At 40.2% G+C, this 22,028-nt stretch overlaps 1 long non-coding RNA gene across 1 annotated transcript in view; it reads right to left on the reverse strand.

The window, feature by feature from the left end:
• The window catches only part of LOC105468114 (uncharacterized), a 59,953-nt gene extending 40,465 nt beyond the window's left edge, over positions 1-19,488 (reverse strand). Inside the window, exons 1-2 of the long non-coding RNA XR_979292.3 lie at positions 19,191-19,488; positions 17,263-17,360 (exon numbers count right to left, since the gene is read on the reverse strand). This is a non-coding gene — a long non-coding RNA (uncharacterized lncRNA). The remainder of the gene's footprint in view (positions 1-17,262; positions 17,361-19,190) is intronic.
• Between the last annotated feature and the right edge of the window lie 2,540 nt (positions 19,489-22,028).

Raw genomic sequence — 22,028 nt, forward strand, 5'->3', positions numbered from 1 at the left:
CTGAGGCCCTACCAGATGCCAAGCTGATGCCCAGCACCACGCTTCCTATATAGTCTGCAGAACCATGAGTCAATTAAACCTCTTTTCTTTATAAATTCCCCAGTTTCAGGTATTTCTTTTTCTTTTTCTTTTTTTTTTTTTTTTTTTTTTGAGGCAGAGCCTCACTCTGTCACCCAGTCCAGAGTGCAGTGGCACCATCTTGGCTCACTGCAACCTCCGCCTCCCGGGTTCAAGTGATTCTTGTGCCTCAGCCTCCAAGTAGCTGGCATTACAGGCATGTACCACCACACCTGGCTAATTTTCGTATTTTTGTAGAGACGGGGTTTCACCATGTTGGCCAGACTGGTCTTGAACCCCTGACCTCAAGTGATCCACCCACCTGGGCCTCCCAAAGTGCTGGGATTATAGGTGTGAGCCACCGCGCCCAGCCGGGTATTTCTTTACAGCAATGCAAGAACAGCCTAACACAGATAGTTACAGTACAGAAGTCAGAAAACAGAAACACTTAAAACTAAATTAAAAAAAAAATGGGGTATGGTTATTGAAACATGCAATTGATTATAAGAAAATAAAAAACCCTGCAGTTGCTGTGTTTTCAATGGATTGTGTTACCAAATTAGCCAACAGCATAATTTGAAAAAGCAAAATTGGGAGGCATGAAGTAGTCTTCAACGAATGCATACGCTCTGATATTCATGTAAAAGACATAAAATAAGTGCCCAGAAGGCAAGATCAGAGGCCACAATGACCATAGACAAAGGAGTTCCTCTCAGAGAGTAGAACCAGGGACAGTCAGACGCGTCAACCAAGAAACCACTCGCCCCCCAGAGCAGACAGATGAATGACTCCTGCCGAGCACAGTGATAACTGCTCTAGATCATTCTCTCTAGTGTGCTTCTCATGCTTTCCTTTTCCAAATTGTGCCTTATATTGCATTTATCCTATTCCTGCTCTGCTACTGTTTATTTGGGGGATGGGAACTGGAGGGAGATAACATATTGATCTGATGGAGAGGACGGTGTTCCAACTAGTGATCCTGAACTTTGAGCTGGATGAAATAACTGAATTAGACTTTGGCTTGCCTTCTTTGGAAAGGGAACAAGTATGTTCTATTTGTGGAAGGAAGGAAATTTACATCTAAACAGTTGGGTGACTAGAGCCAAATATTGTGTGAGAAACTGCTAACTGTCCACCAAATTCCATTCTCTCCTGTGCTGTAGTAATAGAATTTAAGTTGATCATATGACTTCCTTGGCAGACGTTACATTTCTCTGAGTCCTCTGCAGATGATAATGTGATGTGATGGCATTCTTGCCAATGCAATGTGAGCCAAGTGACTGGTTACAATTTCTGCCTCACTTGTTTTAAAGATAAGTAAAAGGCAAAGGGCCTGAGGTTGCAAGATGTGGAATGTGAAAGAAACAAGATGACTGGAGTGAAATAAGCCAGAGAGCACAGGCCAGACCAGTACATAGTGCAAAGCTTGAATTTTATTCTGCAAGAAACAATTGAGCCAAGTAATGATAAGATTTCATTTACATTTTCAAAAAGAGACCTGCCTATGTTGGAGCAGAAAGAACACTTCGGAGGCTATTGCAAGAGCCCAGGTGAGTGATGAAGGTGGCTTAGTCTAGAATGGTGTCAGTGAGGGGAGTGCATATTCTGGATACATTTGAATTATGAGCCCCTTAGGACATGCCCATGAATTAGCTGTAGAGTGAAAGGGAGCAGAGTCAACTCAGGTGAATTCTAGGTTTTTGACCAGAAAAATTAGATGAACGGGAAGATTGGGAGAGGAGCAAATCTGGAGTGTAGTCTTAAACTACGAGTTTTGTTTTAGATATTTTAAATTTTGTCTGTTGGAGATCCAAGTAGAGGTGTCAAGTAAGCAGTTGCATAACTGGGTCTCATTAGTTTAAAGATGGTGTTTAAATCTGAGAGATGAGACATGATCACCAAATATGTCTGTATGTAGAAAATAAATAGAAGAGAGCCCAGTACTTACTGGTAGTGTGCACAAAATTCAGAGGCCAGGAGGAGAGAAAGAATAGTGAAGTCACAGAAGCAGAAGTATTTTGGAAGTTATGTAAAGAAACTGTTTCTCGACGGAGGTAATGATGGACTAGATAAAATGCTACTGTGGATCTGAGCTGTTGTATATGTTGTTGTTCTTTCATTATTTATAAATAAAAAGGAAAAAATATGTCTTATATAGCCAAGTCTACTTGGTTTTTCTATACCAGAAATGCTTATAGGGCTACTGTTATGAGAAAAGAAAAAAATGATACTTTTTAAAAATCCTAACTACCTTTTTTTTTTTTTGAGACAGGATCTTGCTCTGTCCCCCAGGCTGGAGTGCAGTGGTGTGAACATAGCTCACTATAGCCTCGACCTCCCTGGCACACACACACACACACACACACACACACACACATATTAGAAACGGGGTTTTGCCATGTTGCCAGGCTGGTCCCAAACTCTCGAGCTCAAGAGATTTACCCGCCTCAGGCTCCCAAAGTGTTGGGATTACAGGTTCGAGCCAGGGTGCCCAGTCCCCAACTACCTTTTATGAAAGCTGGATCCTGTTAAATAAAGTGCCCTCTATTCACCCTTTATTCTGCTGAGTACCCTGAAGGATTGAATATATATATGCATATAAGTGTTGTGAAAGGTGGGAAAATAGGCAGGACTGCCAGCTATATAGGACTGAAAGGATCAACAAATCATCTCTCCAAAAAACAACTATGAAACTGATAAAAACAGTTAAAAAAAAAAGGCTCTGGAAATCTACAAAAGGCAAACAACAAATTAAGAGATAACTATTCCCAAAAAACTACTGAATTTTAGAGAAAACAGTGGAAGTCTGTGGCATTCTTGCCTGAAGTTGTCCACTGGCCTGCCCCAGCTCAGATGATGCAGTAGACCAACCAGGGCCAGCTGGCCATGAAAACCAGCACGTTCGCTGCTGGAGGGGGCTGATTTTATTTGGAGTAGAAGATGGAAAAATCTCACCCAGCAGTGAACACAAAGAGCCTGCAGCATGAGGTTATGGTCCTGGTTAGGGCAAATAGCAGAATGTAAGACTAGCAAGATATTTAGCAGGGAGATAGCAATTGAGGGACTTGATAAACATTCCACGCATGCCTGGCTGCCTGGGAGCCTGTGCGCATGAATGGTGGAGGCGTGAGGGCCAACAATAACAACAAAAGGCCACGCTGACTTGAAAACTGCCCAAACTAAACACAGATCCACCAGCAGAGGGTGGAAGCCTTATAGGCCCACTGTTTTTGAACACAACTTTTGTTCAATCATTGACAAACCATTTAATTACGCAAAACCAGGGGTCACTTCTAAGAGACCAGGTTAAAAAAAAACAATAAAACAGTTAAGCAGAGGCATCAAGAGCTGCACATTATGGGGCTTCTACACTCCTCAGATTTGATGCAGATATGTTACTTCAAAACAACAGGTAGCTAAACAACAACAAAAGCCACCCCCCGCCAAAAAAAAAAACCCTCAGAGAAAAAGGAAGTGATAATCCAGAGTTGCTACAATAGATTATCTGAATTCTCTAGTTTTCTACAAAAAGGTATAAAACATGCAAGAAAACACAAATAGGACAACGTAAACTGTACTTAGTGTAAAAAACAGCCAATGAAAACTGTCTCTGAGTGGGTCTAAATGTTGGATTTAGCAGACAAAAATTTCTAATTAGATATGATAAATATCTTCGAATAACTTAATATATCAGTATACACATGTCCAAAGAACTAAGGGAAATGTGGTGGCAATTGCTAAAAAGGGGGAACTATTAATAAAGAAAAATAATCTACTAAAAAAAACAAAGTGGAAATTCTGGAGTTGAAAAATATGTAAATATTGACTGAGTGCGGTGGCTCACACCTGTTATCCCAGCACTTTGGGAGGCTAAGGCAGGCGGATTGCTTGGGTCCAGGAGTTCGAGACCAGCCTGGGCAACATGACAAACTCTGTCTCTACAAAAAATACTAAAATTAGCCCTATGTGGTGGGATGCACCTGTAGTCCCAGCTACTCAGCTAGTAGGGATGCTGAGGTGGGGGGATTGCTTGAGCCTGGAGACCGAGGTTGCAGTGAGCCAAGATCAAACCACTGCAATCCAACCTGAGCAACAGAGCAATACCTTGTCTCAAAAAGAAAAAAGAAAAAAAAGAAAAATATGAAAATATCTCTAAATGCATTTTTTGTAATATTCAAAAAACTGGAAGCAATTCAATTATCCAACGAGTAGTGAGTGACTAAGCAAAATATGCTGTATACACACACACACACATTCAATTATATACAAGTTTATTCCTTTTTGATGGTCAGTAGTATTCAATTGTATTCAATTCTATATAAGTGAATACTACTGAGCATTAAAAAGAAATAAACCTGTATACATAAATATGCTATAGGATTAAGCAAATATAGGCAAAGAGGTTTTTTGTTTTTGTGTTTGTTTTTTGAGACTGAGTCTCTCTCTATCATCCAGGCTGGAGTGCAGTGGCACAATCTTGGCTCTCTGCAACCTTTGCCTTCCAGGTTCAAGCGTTTCTCATGCCTCAGCCTCCCAAGTAGCTGGGATTACAGGCGTCCACCACCATGCCCAACTAATTTTTGTATTTTGAGTAGAGACAGGGTTTCACCATATTGGCCAGGCTGGTCTCGAACTCCTGATTTCAAGTGATCCACCTACCTCGGCCTCTCAAAGTGCTGAGATTACAGGTGTGAGCCACCACGCCTGGCCGGCAAAGAGGTTTAAATAATATGTTTGTAATACCTTTTAGAGAATGTGTACACATCAGAATCGGTGACATTATGCTGTGGTAAGAAACAATCTAGACGATTTATGATTTAAATCAGGGGTCCGCAACCTTTTTGGCACCAAGGACCAGTTTCGTGGAAGACGGTTTTTCCACGGATGGGGTGGTGGGTGGTGGGTATGGTTTGGGGATGATTCAACTGTGTTACATATATTGTGCACTTTATTTCTATTATTATTACATTGTAATATTAACATATAATGAAAAAATTATACAACTTACCATAATGTAGAATCAGTAGGAGCTCTGAGCTTGTTTTCCTGCAACTAGATGGTCCCATCTGGGGGTGATGGGAGACAGTGACAGATCATCAGGCAGTAGACTCTCATAAGGAACACGCAACCTAGATCTCTCACATGCACAGTTCACAGTAGGGTTTGAGCCACTATGAGAATCCAGTGTTGCTGCTGATCTGACAGGAGGCCAAGTTCAGGTAGTAATACGAGTGATGGGGAAAGACTGTAAATACAAATGAAGCTTCACTTGTTTGCCTGCTGCTCACCTCCTGCTGTGTGGTCGAGTTCCTAACAGGCCACAGACCAGTACCCGTCTGTGACCAGGGCACTGGGGCTTGTATTGTATACAATTGTACACTGCTGTTTCCACCAGCAGTGTAAAAGTGTTTCCTTTTCACCACATCCATGCTAACATCTATTTTTTTTATTTTTTATTTTTAAATGATGGCGTTCATCTATCATTTTTTTGAATGTGCTTTCTGACCCTTTTTTTCTCTTCTTATTCTGAAGCTCCCTTAATACATGTTTGTCTGCTTGATACTGTCCCATAAGTCCCTCAAACTTTCTTTACTCTTTTTTATTCTTTTTTTTTTTTTTTTGCCCCTTTGACTTGATAATATCAAATGACCTATAGTTGAGTACACTGATTCTTTCTTCTGCTTAATCTAGTCTACTGTTGAACCCTTGTATTGAATTTTTCAGTTCAGTTATGTTCTTCAGTTCCGGTTCTTCTTGATTCTTCCGTATATTTCCTACTGCTTTGCTGAAATTCTCACTTTCTTCATGTGTTGTTCTCCTGAGCTCATTTAGATTCTTTATGATGGTTATTTGAAATTCTCTGTTGAGCAGTTCATATAACTCTGTTTCCTTAGGTTTGATTTCTGGAACTCTATCTTCTTTTCTTTGGGCCATGCATCCTTGTTTCTTCATTTTGCTTAACTCTTTGTGCTGGCAGCTGCACATTAGGAAAAGCAGCCTTTCTCTCAATCTTCATCCAATGGCCTTGTTTAGAAGGAGACCTTCACCAGTCATCCTGTCCAGGGGTTCTGGGGGCATCTTAAACCTTCACTTCTCTAACTTACATGCTAGTTCAAACTTCCATCTTTGTCCTCAAAGGCCTCTAGGCATCTAGAGGTTGCTTGGGCTGGTTAATGCCCTAAGATGGGCAAGTCTGTCCCTCATAGGACCTCAGAAAAGTTGGAATTTTGAATATATGATTTTATCCTTTTTCCGCCAGTGAGAAACTGAGATATAGTGTTTTGTTTGTTTGTTTGTTTTTTCCTGCTTCCTCTGTGCTGAGCTTGAGGAAAAGGTATGGTGAGTGCTTTCTCTGTTGTCATTATTCCAAGCAGCCCTCAACGATCCAGAGTGTGCTGGGTCCTATAAGTACTCTGAGACAGATAAGATAAAAGCAGCCACTTGGACAGCCCCCCAAAAATCAGAATATTGGACATCCAGTCTAGTCATTTCTCTTCCTTCCCAGGGACAAGCTAGGAACTGGGTGTTTCATACCAATTTTATGGCATTGTGCCTGGGGGAAGGATTATGGTGACAGCGTGACTTGAAATTTCTTACCAGTTTTGATGTGGCTAGTTTTGTGCTTGCCTAGTGTGCAGAAGCCTCTTACTTGGTTTCTTACGAAGGGAATTGATGAGAATTGCTATTCACTCAAATGTTTACAGGGGAAAGGAGAGCTCAGGGCTTTCAAGTTATCATCTTCCTAATGTCACTCCTTTATGCAGGGCATTAGTATACAAGCGATATTGATTATTATTTTCCTTTTTCTAAGGCTAAGTTTTTAAAAAATACTCTCTATTTGTGATACACAAAGCAGTGTGATTGGTAAAGAACTGATGTCTTATTTAAAGAGTCTTTTCTTGAGAAATTTTTATTAATCTATAATGGACCAACAGGAATAGTCAGGAAAGAGAGCAATCTTCTTGAGTATGGCAGATACTAGGAAAAAGACATACTTGTAGGTACTGGAAGAAAGTCTGTTGATTTGGTTTGGCTCTGTGTTCCCACCTGAATCTCATCGTGAACTGTAGCCCCATAATTCCCACGTGTTGTGGGAGGGACCTGGTGGGAGATAATTTGAATCATGGGGGTGGTTTCCCTCATACTGTTCTCATGGTAGTTAATAAGTCTCACGATATCTGATAGATTTATCAGGGGTTTCTGCTTTTGCATCTTCCTCATTTTTCTCTTACTGCCACCGTGTAAGAAGGAACTTTCACCTCCCGCCATGATTCTTTGGCCTTCCCAGTCATTGGAACTGTAAGTCCAATTAAACTTCTTTTTTGTTTTTTGTTTTTTGAGACGGAGTCTCACTCTGTCGCCCAGGCTGGAGTGCAGTGGCACAATCTCGGCTCACTGCAAGCTCCGCCTCCCGGGTTTACGCCATTCTCCTGCCTCAGCCTCCCGCTGAGACTACAGGGGCCCGTCACCTCGCCCGGCTAGTTTTTTGTATTTCTTAGTAGAGACGGGGTTTCACCATTTTAGCCAGGATGGTCTCGATTTCCTGACCTCGTGATCCGCCCGTCTGGGCCTCCCAAAGTGCTGGATTACAGGCTTGAGCCACCGCGCCCAGCCCCAATTAAACTTCTTTTTCATCCCAGGCTTGGGTATGTCTTTATCAGCAGCATGAAAATAGTAATACAGTAAATTGGTACTAGTAGAGTGGGGTGTTACTGAAAAGATAGTTAAAAATGTGGAAGCGACTTTGGAACTGGGTAACAGGCAGAGGTTGGAACGCTTTGGAGGGCTCAGAAGAAGACAGGAAAATGTGGGAAACTTTGGAACCTCCTAAAGACTTGTTGAATGGCTTTGACAAAAATGCTGATAGTGATGTGAACAATAAAGTCCAGGCTGAGGTGGTCTCAGACGGAGATGAGGAACTTTTTGGGAACTGGAGCAAAGGTGACTCTTGTTATTAACGTTTTAGTAAAGAGACTAGCGGCATTCGGCCCCTGCCCTAGAGATTTGTGGAACTTTGAACTTGAGAGAGATGGTTTAAGGTATCTGGCAGAATAAATTTCTAAGCAGTAAAGCATTCAAAAGGTTACTTGGTTACCATTAAAAACATTCTATTTTAAAAGGGAAACAGAGCATAGAAGTTCAGAAAATTTGCAGCCTGACAATGCAGTAGAAAAGAAAAAAACATTTTTCTACAGGGAAATTCAAGCTGGCTGCATAAATTTGCATAAGTAACAAGGAGCTGAAGACAATGGGGAAAATGTCTCCAGGGCATGTCATAGGTGTTCATGGCAGCCCCTCCCACCACAGACTGGGAAACCTAGGAGGAAAGAATGGTTTTGTTTCATGGACCTGGCCCACAGTCCCCATGCTGTGTACAGCCTAGGGACTTAGTTCCCTGCATCCCAGCCACTCCAACCATTGCTGTAAGGGGCCGAGGTACAGCTCAGACCATGATTTCAGAGGGCACAAGTCTCAAACATTGGCAGTTTCCACATGGTGTCGAGGCTGCGGGTGCACAGAAGTCAAGAATTGAGGTTTGGGAACCTCCACTTACATTTCAGAAGATGTATCAAAATGCCTGGATGCCCAGGCAAAATTTGCTGCAGGGGTGGGGCCCTCATGGAGAACCTCTGCTAGGACAGTGCAGAAGGGAAATGTGGGGTCAGAGCCCCCACACAGAGTCCCTACTGGGGCATTGCTTAGTGGAGCTTTGAGAAGAGGGCCACCGTCCTCCAGACCCCAGAATGGTAGATCCACCAACAGCTTGCACCGTGCACCCAGGAAAGCCACTGACACTCAACGCCAGCCTGTGAAAGCAGCCAGGAGGGGGGCTATTCCCTGCAAAGCCACAGGGTAGAAGCTGCCCAAGACTATAGGAATCTACCTCTTGCATCAGCATGACCTGGATATGAGACATAGAGTCAAAGGAAATCATTTTGGAGCTTTAGAATTTGACTGTCCCACTGGATTTCAGACTTGCATGGGCCCTGTAACTCCTTTGTTTTGGTCAATTTCTCCTATTTGGAATGGCTGTATTTACCCAAACATGTATCCCCATTGTATCTAGGAAGTAACTAGTTTGCTTTTGATTACACAGGCTCATAGGCAGAAAGGACTTGCCTTGTCTCAGATGAGACTTTGAATTGTGGACTTTTAATGCTGAAATGACTTTAGAGTACTGTTGGGAAGGCATGGTTGGCTTTGAAATATGAGGAGATGAGATTTGGAGGGGCCAGGGATGAAATGATATGGTTTGGTTGTGTCCTCACCCAAATCTCATCTTGAATTGTGCTCCCATAATTCCCATGTGTTGTGAGAGGGATCCAGTGGGAGATAATTTGATTCATGGGAGTGGTTTCCTCCATACTGTTCTTGTGGTAGTGAATAAGTCTCTTGAGATCTGATGGTTTTATCAGGGGTTTCTGCTTTTGCATCTTCCTCATTTTTCTCTTGCCATTGCCATGTAAGAAGTGCCTTTCGCCTTCCACCATGATTCTGAGGCCTTCCCAGCCATTGGAACTGCAAGTCCAATTAAACCTCTTTTTCTCCATGGTCTTGGGTATGTCTTTATCAGCAGCATGAAAATGGATTAATACATTTGTCTATTGGCAGAACATGTTGAACAAAGCAAAGTTTCCTAACTGTGATAAATGATAAATTACAGATAGGTTGATAAATGATTAATGTAGCTCTCAGGGCCTCCGGGACAGGCTTGAGAAAGCTGGAGATTCTGTGATTATATCTCTTATTCAGCTATTTCAATTTCATTCACTTGTCCTATTTTTCTGTTTAAATATAATCACTTTAGATATGTGCCATGATATGAAAAAGAGTAGGAAACACAGATCTAAAAGATTATAATAATCATACTTTAATAAAGTAATTTTGAGCAGAGAAGAATAGAGCCAAAGGAAGGTAGAGTGGTGTATTAATTAAGGAAGCACAATGTTTCAATATATGTTTTCTGTTAGAGAATGAATTAGTAGCATTTATGCACCTGCTACCATACTTATCATTTCAGTTAATATATAATCATATTTAATCTTTATTGCTTGTGATAAAATTATTGCTACTAATATTTCTCAGTTGAGGAACCTGGAGCTCATAGAGTTAAAAACAACTTGGCCAGAATCATGAGTCTGCAAATATGGAGACTGGGAATTGAATCAAGTTGTTGGACTGGAAAGCGCAGTCATGGGATCCAAGAGCAGTTGATAATATGGAGAGCATGCAGGCAAGCTGACTGCCAATGTCAATGCAGTCTGCCTCTAGGAAGCTAGAGCCATCCACTGGGCTGGGATTTAGTATGAGTTTTTGAGGTTTTAATGGGCAAGGGTAGGAAGTGGCATGAATGAAACCGTGTCATCAATTCTAGAGTGGCTGGGACCTTAATGGAAAGGGCCGGAGCTATTATCAGAACCTCGGTTTTGGATCAAAATCAGAATTGCTACTGAAGGAAGTATCATTAATCCTGCAGTGTTAGGTTAAAAGTTGCCTGGGGGACTGGAAGAAGCCTAGGAGTTAGGACACTTACGAATTCTTAACTGTGAGGGAGGATTAAAAAGCCTAGAAATAATTCCTCATCTAACACAGGGGATCTGAGACTACATTAAGATTCATTCTATAGTTTTATCCACACTTCATCATTCTGAACTTTGGGAGTGTATTTGCTGGCTTCTGTGAACTTTGTATTCCTATTAAGCTCAACTTTATAATAATCAACTATGGACATTTTCAAAACTACATTTCAGTTAGTCTTTAGAACACGGTTATGACCTGCATGCATAATCTAGCAGTAGTTTTTAAACCTGAAAACATACTAGAGTAACCTAGGGAGTATGTTAAATTCATATTTTTGGGGCATAGCTGATCAAATAAATAAGAATGCTCTGTGACCATACACTTTCTAGTTTTTAAATTGGCTAAAATTTACCAATGTCACTCCCTTTTCCTTTTCTCAATTCTTTTATTATTCTCTTTACAATCAGACTAAAGCACACTTCATCAAGCAGAAATAAATGTTCTATTCAGCAAAGGTTGTAAAAACTGAGATATAAAATGGAGGAAAATATGAACTGTCATTTAGGACTTGTGGCCAATTTTCTTTAGCCAGCGACTTTAAATTATTGATCCAAGAATACCAGGTTCAATACACTTTTTCTTGGTAAGGGCAATCCCTTTCCAAAAGTCTGGTATCAAGGTGTAGTCTTGTTTTTTTTGTTTTTTTTGTTTTTTTTTTTTCCCATTACGTGAATTCTTAAAACTTCCCAGATATTAAGCTTACAGATGTTAAACTGGGACATGTACAAATGTCAGTCAACCTTCTTCCACTGCTATCTTCAATTAGCGAGCAGTCATATGCTTGCCCTTGGTTTGATTATCAGCCGATGTTTTCAACCAATTTTACCTCTATTGAGCTTTTTTTTTTTTTTTTTTTTTTTTTGAGACGGAGTCTCGCTCTGTCGCCCAAGCTGGAGTGCAGTGGCGTGATCCTGGCTTACTGCAAGCTCTGCCTCCTGGGTTCACGCTGTTCTCCTGCCTCAGCCTCCCGAGTTGCTGGGACTACAAGTGCCCGCCACTGCGCCCGGCTCATTTTTTGTATTTTTAGTAGAGACGGGGTTTCACCGTGGTCTCGATCTCCCGACCTTGTGATCCGCCCGCCTCGGCCTCTATTGAGCTTTTATAGACTATACTAGATAATTTATATTTTTATTTTAAAAACAATTATATATTATTTTATCATTTGAAGTTTAAATATAGGGGCTGAGCCCTAGAAAAGTAATTTGCCCAAGATATACAGAGCGCCAAAGTGCTGAACTAAGAATTTGAACGTAGGCAGTTTCCCTCCTGAGCTTGCTAGCTTAACCACCGTACTATAGACTCATTAGTCTGGGGAAACTCCAAAGTAATAACTAAAATTAAGGTGACATAATTGCATTCTTAACAACAAAAAAAGTAAAAATAAGACTATCTAAAAATTATTAGACAAGAAAGAATTATATAGGCAATATACTCTAACTTCCTAATTTAAAGATGAGAAAGCTGAAATCAAAAGACAGTGTAACAAATTTCAAAGTCATACTGTTGGTAAGAGATTAGATAAACCAATTCTTCTGATTTCCAATTTAGTGTACTGCTGTTGTAACCAAGAAACCTAGATATGTACAAGTGTATTTGAGATTCCACAAGGATAAACTGGATGTGACGGGGAGGAACTTTTGGACATACAAGTGAAGTTTTATCTACATTTTATAAACAAAACAAGTGTTTAAGGCCAATCTGTGGTTTAAAGCTAATATTTTGAAGAACAAAGGCTGTAATGGCTCCAAAAAGGTATGAAGACTTTCAGTTTTCTTTTGGGATGCTAACAGCTGGAAAAAACATCACCCTCACCCTTACAGAAGTGACACAGAGCCAGACAAACTACAAATTAGTGACTTTTCTTGAATTCATCGGAAAGGTGAGGTCACATGGCAACAAAGCAATCTGAAATATAAGTAGAAAAAAATACCTGCAGGGAGAGAGGGATGTGAGCATTTGTTTACCTGGGGGAGATACAACCAGGTACCAATAAGAATTTAGCTGAGGAATTCAGTTAAGGAGTTGGCAGAAGCCAAGTGTGAGCTGATGAGAGTGTGGAGTCTTTAGGGGTCGTAGACGTAAGGGAAATATTCTCTTGCAGGTTCTTTTCCAGGGACATTACAGGCTTACAGACACACACACACACAAGATTAGTGAGTGTCCAAGAAAGCATACTTAATAGGGCAGGGTTTAGGGAAAGAAATAGTAAGCGCTGCAGGGAAGGCATGAAACCCTGCATGGGCTTATCTTCCCCACGTAACAAAAGTCTTAAATGCAGGCAGAGGGGCAACAAGCACTGCTGCACTTATCACACTGGGAAAAGCCATTCTAGCTGTCTATGGGGAACAGAAAAAAAAACTCTCTAGCCTTGGAGGAAGGGCAGGAACATGTGTGGGCTCATAACCATAGCTGGTGGGTGGGTCAGGAGCACTAAGAAGGCCACTCCTAAAGATCCAGGGATATAGAACCTACGCAAGACCAAGGCTTCACCAGAATAACAGAGGCTGCCTCCCTCTCAGCAGGCTTACAAGCATTGAGTAACTTCTAACAGTGCAATAATGTTGGGAGAGTTGCAAGAGTTCCGAGAGAAAGAAAGAGAGACCCTCTCAGAGGCACAACAGGAAGGGAAGACCTCAAGCTAAAGATAAAGCACATAGTGAGAAAAACTGCAAATCTGTCTCCACCTGAAACACAAGTTATCTCTGGAAGAATCTGAATGCTATGGTATACACTGATTGCCAGCACAGCAACAAGAAACAAACCCAACTGAACACTTTCCTAGACTGGTTCACCTCCCCCAAATAAAGATCTAATGTAACAACAGGTATGCACATGTGCAAATATAGAAACTGTTTGCCTTAGTTTCTATTCCTACACTGATATACAACTTTCAACAAAAAAGTATGAGGCATACAAAGAGGCAAGAAAAAGCAACAAACTACCAAGAGAAAAGCAATCAATAGAGCCAAATTCAGATATGACAGAGATGACAGAACTATCAGAAAGAGAATTTAAAACAACTACAACTAATAGGTTGATGGTACTAAAGAAAAAACTGACAACATACAAAAAACAGACAGATAAGGCAATTTCAGCAAAGAGAGGAATGCTATGTCATGGAATAGCGTGAAAATGTTAGAAATGAAAAGCACAGTAACAGAGATGAAGAACATTCAAAGGCTCATTAGAAGACTTCACAAACTGAGGAAAGAGTTAGTCAATTTGAAGACAGGTCAATAGACATTACCCAAACTGCAGCACAAAGATATCCAAACTATATTTCTTATTTGTTGTTAATAAGAAGGCAAAATGCTACAACCACTTTGGAAAACAATTTGGTTCTTTTTTATAGGATTAAGTATATACTTACCATATGATCCAGAAATACCACTCTGAGTAAATACTCAAGAGAAATAAAAATGTATGCTCACACAAAAACCTGTATGTAAATATCTCTAACAGCTTTGTTCATAATTGTTAAAAACTGGAAAAAAAACTTGAATGGTAAATAAATAAACTATGGTACATCTAGACAATGAAATACTACTCAGCCATAAAAAGGAACAGACTTGATATGTATAAGCAACATTGTTAAATCTCAAAAGCATTTGTTAAGTGAAAGAAACCAAATCCCCAAATTACATATTATAGAATTTCATTTTTATGACATTCTGGAAAAGCAAAACTATAGAGCTGTAGAACTCATGAGTGGGTGACAGGGGTTAGGAATGGAAGGAGAAGATTACCAGAAAGGAGTAGCATAAGCAAATTTTGAGAGATGATGGAACTATTCCCAATGACAATTTTGATGATGGATATATGACTTGATGTGTTTGTCACAATGCTTAGAACTCAACACCACAAAAAGTAAATTTTACTGTCCATATGTTTAAAAATACATTTAAATAAAGATGTGTTGTTATACACAGAGTTTGGAATTGGAGAGTTTTTAGAGCTGGGGACATTGAGCAAACCTATTTTAAATTCAATTCAATTCAAATTTGTTTTTACTCCTTCAAATGTCTGAATGATTCCAGGGTGAAATCACAAGACAGTACTTTCTCTCTTACGGAGAGCACTAGATTAGAACTTGAATGAGCTTCTGTATTGTTCTGTGTCCCAGCCTGATTCAAAATAACATGCACTATAACATTTACTAATTTAAGAGTTGTTTGTTTCTTAGCTACTTAACATTTTGGTTAACTTAATCCTTTTCTTCTTCCTCACAAATACCCTTTGTCACTCTGTCTCCATGATCTTGCCAGGCATCAGATTGTTCATCCACTAAAGCATGCTCGTGGGTGTCCTAAAGAACGGCGAGGTGCGCTGGAGGCAGGCTGTCCTTACCTAAGTAGATTCCAAGTGACTATCCCCCACCACCACTAAATAATTTCATAATTATATGCCTTAGCTATTCAATTTACATTGCCCTGGTATCCAAAAGAATAATGATGGCAATTTACAATTACAATAAACTTTATTTGCATTTCTAAAACTTTGATGTACTCAATTATTTAAATAATGTACATACACGAAAAGAATGAATAAACTATGGGAATTGTAAGCACTGTTGAAGCTACTTTTTTCTTTTTTAACAAGTATTCGTTTTAGTATTCATTACTTATAGAGTTACCCTCCTGTCATTGATTAATAACATTAAAATACTCCTAATCACTAACTTAAGTTCATCAATGCAGAGATATTAATGTACAATTTCAATTTAAGGTGTGAAGAAGGCAAACAGCAAGAACTTGAGGTGAAGTCATCTTTTTATTCCCCCAATGTATAATATATTAATATTAACAGTAAACTTGAGAGGGTCTCTCTAGTTACTATTTAAAGTCAAAGGAAATCATAGAAGTAAACTACAAAAAGGGATCCTAAATATACCAATGAATTTCTTACTGTTTGAAGCATAATACAGTTTTCTTTTTAATACAGAATATGGGATTTAATTTTTAGAATCAACATGCATTTTATTTTAAAGATACAATTTTTAGATGATTAAGGTAAAATTTATATTGCTAAATTCATCTCCTTAGTGTATCAGGTCATCTCAGCACCAAAGCTTGTATTCTCAAGACTAAGGACTCTTTGTATGAAGCCCCACCTTGGTTTCCTGCCCAGTGTCTCCTCTTCTGATGTCAGAGTTCTTCTAAACCTTTTAGGCCTGAGCCTAAATCTGTTTCTGTGACTGATCTCTGTTTCCCAGTCTCTCCTGCAATATTCTATGGCCACTTAACGTAAATATGGCAACACACAAACTAGATCTTATTTTACAAAGAGTTTTTTTTTTTTTTTTTAATTTTAATGCTAGAATGAGAAGTTTCCCTGACTTAATTGGCAGTAGAAATATATTACTTTTTTTTTTTTTTGGCAGTAGAAATATATTACTTTTTTTTTTTTTTTGGTGGGAGAAAATATGAAACCCTGTTGGATTTGGAGGGAGAAACAAGACACAGTATGACTGGTCAGATGGTCATCGGATGGTTTGGGAGGAAGGTAATGAAGACCTCAGCCAGGGTGGTTGCAGCGGGAAGGGAAGAAAATAGACAGAAAAAGTGTTATATAAATAGAATCTATATAATTCTTTCAAGGAATTCTTTAAGGAGAGTGATGAATAAGGAGAAATCATGACTGGAAATGTCAGTAACAGTGGAGGGAAGAGTGGATGTGGTTGGAGCCGTCAGGAAGCATGGACAGGTTTTGTGTTTAGAGAGATTGAGTTTGAAATCTGTCTCTGGTACTTAATTCCATGTAACAAACAAGCGTCTGAATTTCTTTTTGCCTTAATTTGTACATCTGCTTACTCCAAAAATGCCTACCTTCAAAGAGTTCTTATGGGATTGAGTAAGCTACTGCATGAAAAGCACCTGCCACACAGTGATTTCTAGACCAATAAATGGAAGTTATTATTATTATTTTGATTATTATGACTACCTAAAGAAATGAGTGCCACGCTAGTTATTAACCAGTAATTGGCAATTGTCTGCACTCGAATGGACATCATGCAGCGTTTACATGAGGCGTCGCCGCAAGACCTAAAGAGTTGACCTAACTGAGTGTCTAGCTGTCCCTTCGAGGAAGATTGTCATCAGAGTGCTCTGTCTATGAGGACAGTCTTTCAAGAGGTTTACTCAATTAATCTGACTTGCTTGTGATTTGAAGTAATTTGGAAAGAATTTATAAAATGAAAAAGGAGATGAAAGAAGACAGGCTGAGGAGTGTAAGTGGGAGGTGTCTGTAGAGGAGTCAAGGAAGGCACGTTAATGAGAGGCTTCATTCAGATAGAAGAGGGGGATTGAGGGTTGGGCAGAGAGATCCTAGGGAGCCTGAGCCAGTGCAGGAGTCAGGGTGTGGTGTGTGAGCTGTTAGCTGCAGAGTTGCAATCACCATAAAAAGAGGGAGGTGCCTGGGAAGGGCAGGCAGCAGGAGGGTGGAGACGTGGGAGGGACAGGATTGGGACGCAACAAATGGGAAATTGCTGGGCCTAGTCGGGCGGGGCTCACCCAATAAATCATTCACAGTAGCTAGAACTGGCTTGAGTGTTTTCCTTTATATTGCGGCTCTATTAAAAGGGCACTGCTTCCTTATTGTGTGGGCTTTAGTCACTGCATTACTCACCGAGACCGCTGGACGGCTTCAGGCCACTTGAGGAGTGAGTGGCACCGGAGCAGTTGACTGTGTTTTGCTTGAGCAAGCACAAGCAAGTTTGCTCATCTCTGGAACACAGAAGATGGTATCAGAAATGGGACATACATAATATGAGGGTGGGACAGAATTATTACTTGAATTAATTATATTGCAAATATGCGTTGCTTATGAAATCATGTGCATGATACATATATAAGTATGTATTTAGTTTTTTTCTGATAAAAGTATGTTTTTATTAAGTATTTTAAATTAAAACTTGCTGCAGTCTGTGGTTGGTGTGCCAAAAACAGAAAGGAAGGGGGAAAAGGCATTAGAGCAAAAAGCTTGCATGGCCTTGGTCTGAGATAGAACTGGGTTCAAATCTTGGCTAAGTGGCAAAGCCGTGGGGCTTCAGGGAAGTTACTTAACCTATTTAGGCCTTGTTTTCCTCACCTGTAGGGAGTGAAAAGTGTCAAATGGGGTGTTATAAGGATTAAATGAAATATGTAACATAGCCAGCACACAGTAGATACTTCCTACAGGACGGCTGTTATTGCTTTTTAGGGTTTACATGAGGTGCTTTCTCTTATGCAGTTACCTCCCATATCTTTTCAAAGTCATAGAGGCAGGAGTATAATTCCAGTTTCACAGAGGGAGGAAATGAGGCAACAGTGGTTATGTTATTTGCTGGGATCATACAGTTTATAGCCAGCAGAGTTAACACTAAAGTCTTTTGACTTCCAAGCCTAGCCTTTCCACTTGTGCAAAGGCACAATGAGGTAGTAATCAAGGCCACCATTCAGCATTTCTTCAGTCTAGTGCTTTATTTTACAAAGCAATGTGTAAAGCATCACGTATTCTACCTTTATGAAATGGTGTGATGGAGGCTGGATTGGGGGCTCTCCTTTTGGCTTGATAAACTTTTTTTTGAATATTAGAGTAATTTTTAAAAATTTATTTTAACATTTATTTATTTGTTTGTTCACTATGTTGCCCAGGTTGGTCTTGAACTCCAGGGCTTGAGTCATTCTCCAGTGTCAGACTTCTGAGCAGCTGTGATTACAGGCACGTGCCATCGTACCTGGTGAGACATGTTTTATAGTTCCTCTCAACCCTATAGCACTGACCTTCCAGGACAATTCCCCTGCCTCCCTTGCAGAGAGGAGAGTGCCTCGGGAGACAGGTGGATAATAGATGTGGCCAAAGATGTGCAATAGTGGGAGAAGACACAGGTGGGCGGAAGGTGATGAAACCTCTTTTGCCGAAGTCAGTATTTGTTTGGAAAAAGAGATGTCGACAAAAGTGCTTTTCATTTTAACCTGTTATATGGCTGCAGTGACCATATCCACGTATTCTAACAAAGAGTTCCAGCAGGGAAGAATGCCAGACAGTTTTAGGAAGCCTGTGCATATTCTAGTGGATATCAATGGTTTCTAAATGAACCTCCCTAACCTGTTATGTTACTATCCTTGTTGGAACCCATTGTCCTTCGATAAAAGCCCAATTTTTAAGTACTGCTAGCAAAACTCTGTACAAGCTGGATCTTCTTTTTTTTTTTTTTTTTTTTTTTTTTGAGACGGAGTCTCGGCTCTGTCGCCCAGGCTGGAGTGCGGTGGCGCGATCTCGGCTTACTGCAAGCTCCGCCTCCCGGGTTCCCGCCATTCTCCTGCCTCAGCCTCCGGAGTAGCTGGGACTACAGGCGCCCGCCACCTCGCCCGGCTAGTTTTTTTTTTTTGTTTGTTTGTTTGTTTGTTTGTTTTTTGTACTTTTCAGTAGAGACGGGGTTTCGCCGTGTTCGCCAGGATGGTCTCGATCTCCTGACCTCGTGATCCGCCCGTCTCGGCCTCCCAAAGTGCTGGGATTACAGGCTTGAGCCACCGCGCCCGGCCGCTGGATCTTCTTTAGTTCTTTATTCTTACCTCTTGGTGCTCTCCACCTTGAACTCCATGCTGGCTTCATGCCAAATGAACCTTCTCTCAGTTTCTTAAACATACCATTGTCTCTCTCCTGTATACATTCACGGATGCTGTTTCCTCTTTTGGAAGCACTCTCTATCCTTTCGGCCACTCCAGTCTCCCCCATTACTTGGTAATCCTTATCCTTTAGAGAGTAGCTTAAAGATCATTCCCACCAGCTAACCTTCCCTACCTGCAACCATGAAGTGTGGGTCTGGAGTTCCTGGTGTGTGCTCCCAGTGCACATTCCCCTTTCCCTTCCCTGGCGCTCCTCACACACCGCAGTGTGTTTACTTATCTGTCTGCCGCACAAGTGCCCTGTTCCTGAGGGCAGAGGTCACAACTCTCCTATTCATGATTGTATCCCCTCTCCTGTTGACCATTGTATCAGGCCTAACACAGTGCCTGGCAAACAGCAGGGCAAGCTTTCCACAAATATTAGTTGAATAAGAAAATATATGCATAAAAGTATGCTTTTCCAATTTGTGAAGCCAGCTTCTCAGGAAGAAAATGGAGTTTATGAGCAGAGCTTTCCAGTAAATTTTTATTCAGTCATAATACTACAAACAAGCATATCATTATTTATTTCTTGGTTTTGAATGGTAATTATTTTTGCAAGTTCTGAGTATCTGCACCAATTTATGAAATACAAGCAATTTATGAAACCCAAGCAATATTAAACATGACAGTAGATGGCTCCTCTTTATAAATGATGCTGGTAACATTCTAGAAATAAATGGCTTGATTGGAAACTTCTGTTTAAACAAAAATGTGGGAAGTGAAGGGAATGAGTTTGCCTTCAACAAAGAGAAAGAGAATACAATCATTTTCTAAATATAATAAATGGAATATCATGTTTAATCTATGTATGCTTACATGTGGAAATAATTTTTATGACATGAAACTGGTAAAGTATGAGGCAGATAAACTTAGGGGAAGTGATTTTTCTGGTTATGAAATACACTTTTTCCCAAGGTACACGTAGTTTTACTTATTTGTAGATAATTTTACTTCATAAAAGCATATTTCTGAGTGAATGTTTCTGAAATATTAAGTTCTTGCAATATCTGAGGTTTGTTAAGCAGGTGTTTAGTTAAGCAGGTATTTAGTGAAGTTAAGCAGTATTTAGTGAAGTTAAGCAGGTATTTAGTCTCGTTTCTCTCTTATAAGTCAGCAACCAGAGGTGTTCAGCACATCAGAAAGGAGGAGTATAAGCATGTTTGAGAGAGTGACTGTGTCCAAAGTGTTTCCATACCCAGTTTATACTTTCAGCAACCCTGCACAGGGTGCTCTGCTTGTTTTCCGCGTTATAGAAAAGAACACCAAAATGCAGAGCAGGTAAGCATCTCGCTCCAGACCACAGAGTGAGTTTGTGGCCATCCTTATGAAAGAAGAGAAAGGAAGGAAAAAACCAGAAAAACAAAAAAACACAGTTAAGGCAAGTCCTCGACAGAATTCTTTTAAACAGAGAAACAACCTGGAAAATCAAGCTGCAGCTGCACAGATAACAGAGCAAAGCTCCACACAGAAACCTTTATTCTTTGTGTCATCAGTGGGGCCTGGGAAAAAGTTTCTTTTCCTTTCATGGACATGCATATGGTGGGCTCCGTGGGAACTTACATGGGGTGGGGGCCTTGCCTGAAACACGCCCGCAGTCGCTCAGACAAGAGAAGTTAAGCCCTGAGCTTGCCTAAGACACGCCCATAGCTGCACAGAAAAGGGAAGTTACACAGGCAGCTATATAGATAAGGGAAGTTACACAGCTACGCAGATAAAGAAAGTTTCTTATGGAAACTTTTGCATTCAATTGTAAAAATGGAAACCCTCTTGGGACCTCTCTCTGCTGTGGAGAGCTTTCTTCTGTTGCTTATTAACTTTCGCTCCAACCTCATCCTTGGTGTCCATGCTCCTTAATTTCCTCGGTTGTGAGACCAAGAGCTCGGATAACACCTCTGACAATGAGACTGCTTCATTGACCCTAGACCGTTTCACCAATGGCCTAAGCACTCACGCTCTTTGTAACACACTGAGGGTATGGTACAGAAATTGCATTCGTATCAACTGAACCCAGGCTTTTGAGCCTCAGCTGACGATTCCACACAACAGACTATACCTGCTCCATTCAAATAACTTTCAGCAATATAAGCAACATTAATCAGAACAGAGTATTTCTGGGAGCAAAATATATGGGTTTGAATTGTAGCTCCATGTTCTACTAGCTGTGTGAATTGAGCCAGCTTCTTCTTTTTTTTTTTTTTTTTGAGATGAAGTTTTGCTCTTGTTGCCCAGGCTGGAGTGCAATGGCGTGCTCTCGTGAGCCAGCTTTTTAACCAACCTTTTCAAGTTCCTTATTACATTAAATAGGTGTTAACGAACTCATTGGATTCTTCTGAGGATGAAATACCATAATGTATGTAAATTTCTTAACTCAGTATTGAGCACATACTAAATGCACCCCCCAAATCAGACTTTTTAATATAAAGCTTGATCAATATTTTATCTATCCATTATTAATGATTTAATATAATTGCATTAAAACAATATTTTATTGAAGAAATAAAGAAATAATGTACATTTACATGTGCAATCAACTAAATTACGTAAAATGTTAACTCTAAAACATCTGAGCCCTTGATTCAGAATCATTAGTTGGTTATCAACACTTTAGAATCTGTAAAATATACATAAACATGTTTGCTATCTTTATAGTTTCTATGCACATTTTCACTTGGAGTAGAAAGGTTAATACAATGTGTACAACTGTAGCATTTTGTATTATCTTCTTATTTTCTTTCACTTTTG

This window comes from Macaca nemestrina, chromosome 19 (genome assembly GCF_043159975.1).
Source record: "Macaca nemestrina isolate mMacNem1 chromosome 19, mMacNem.hap1, whole genome shotgun sequence".
Classification (NCBI taxonomy): domain Eukaryota; kingdom Metazoa; phylum Chordata; class Mammalia; order Primates; family Cercopithecidae; genus Macaca; species Macaca nemestrina.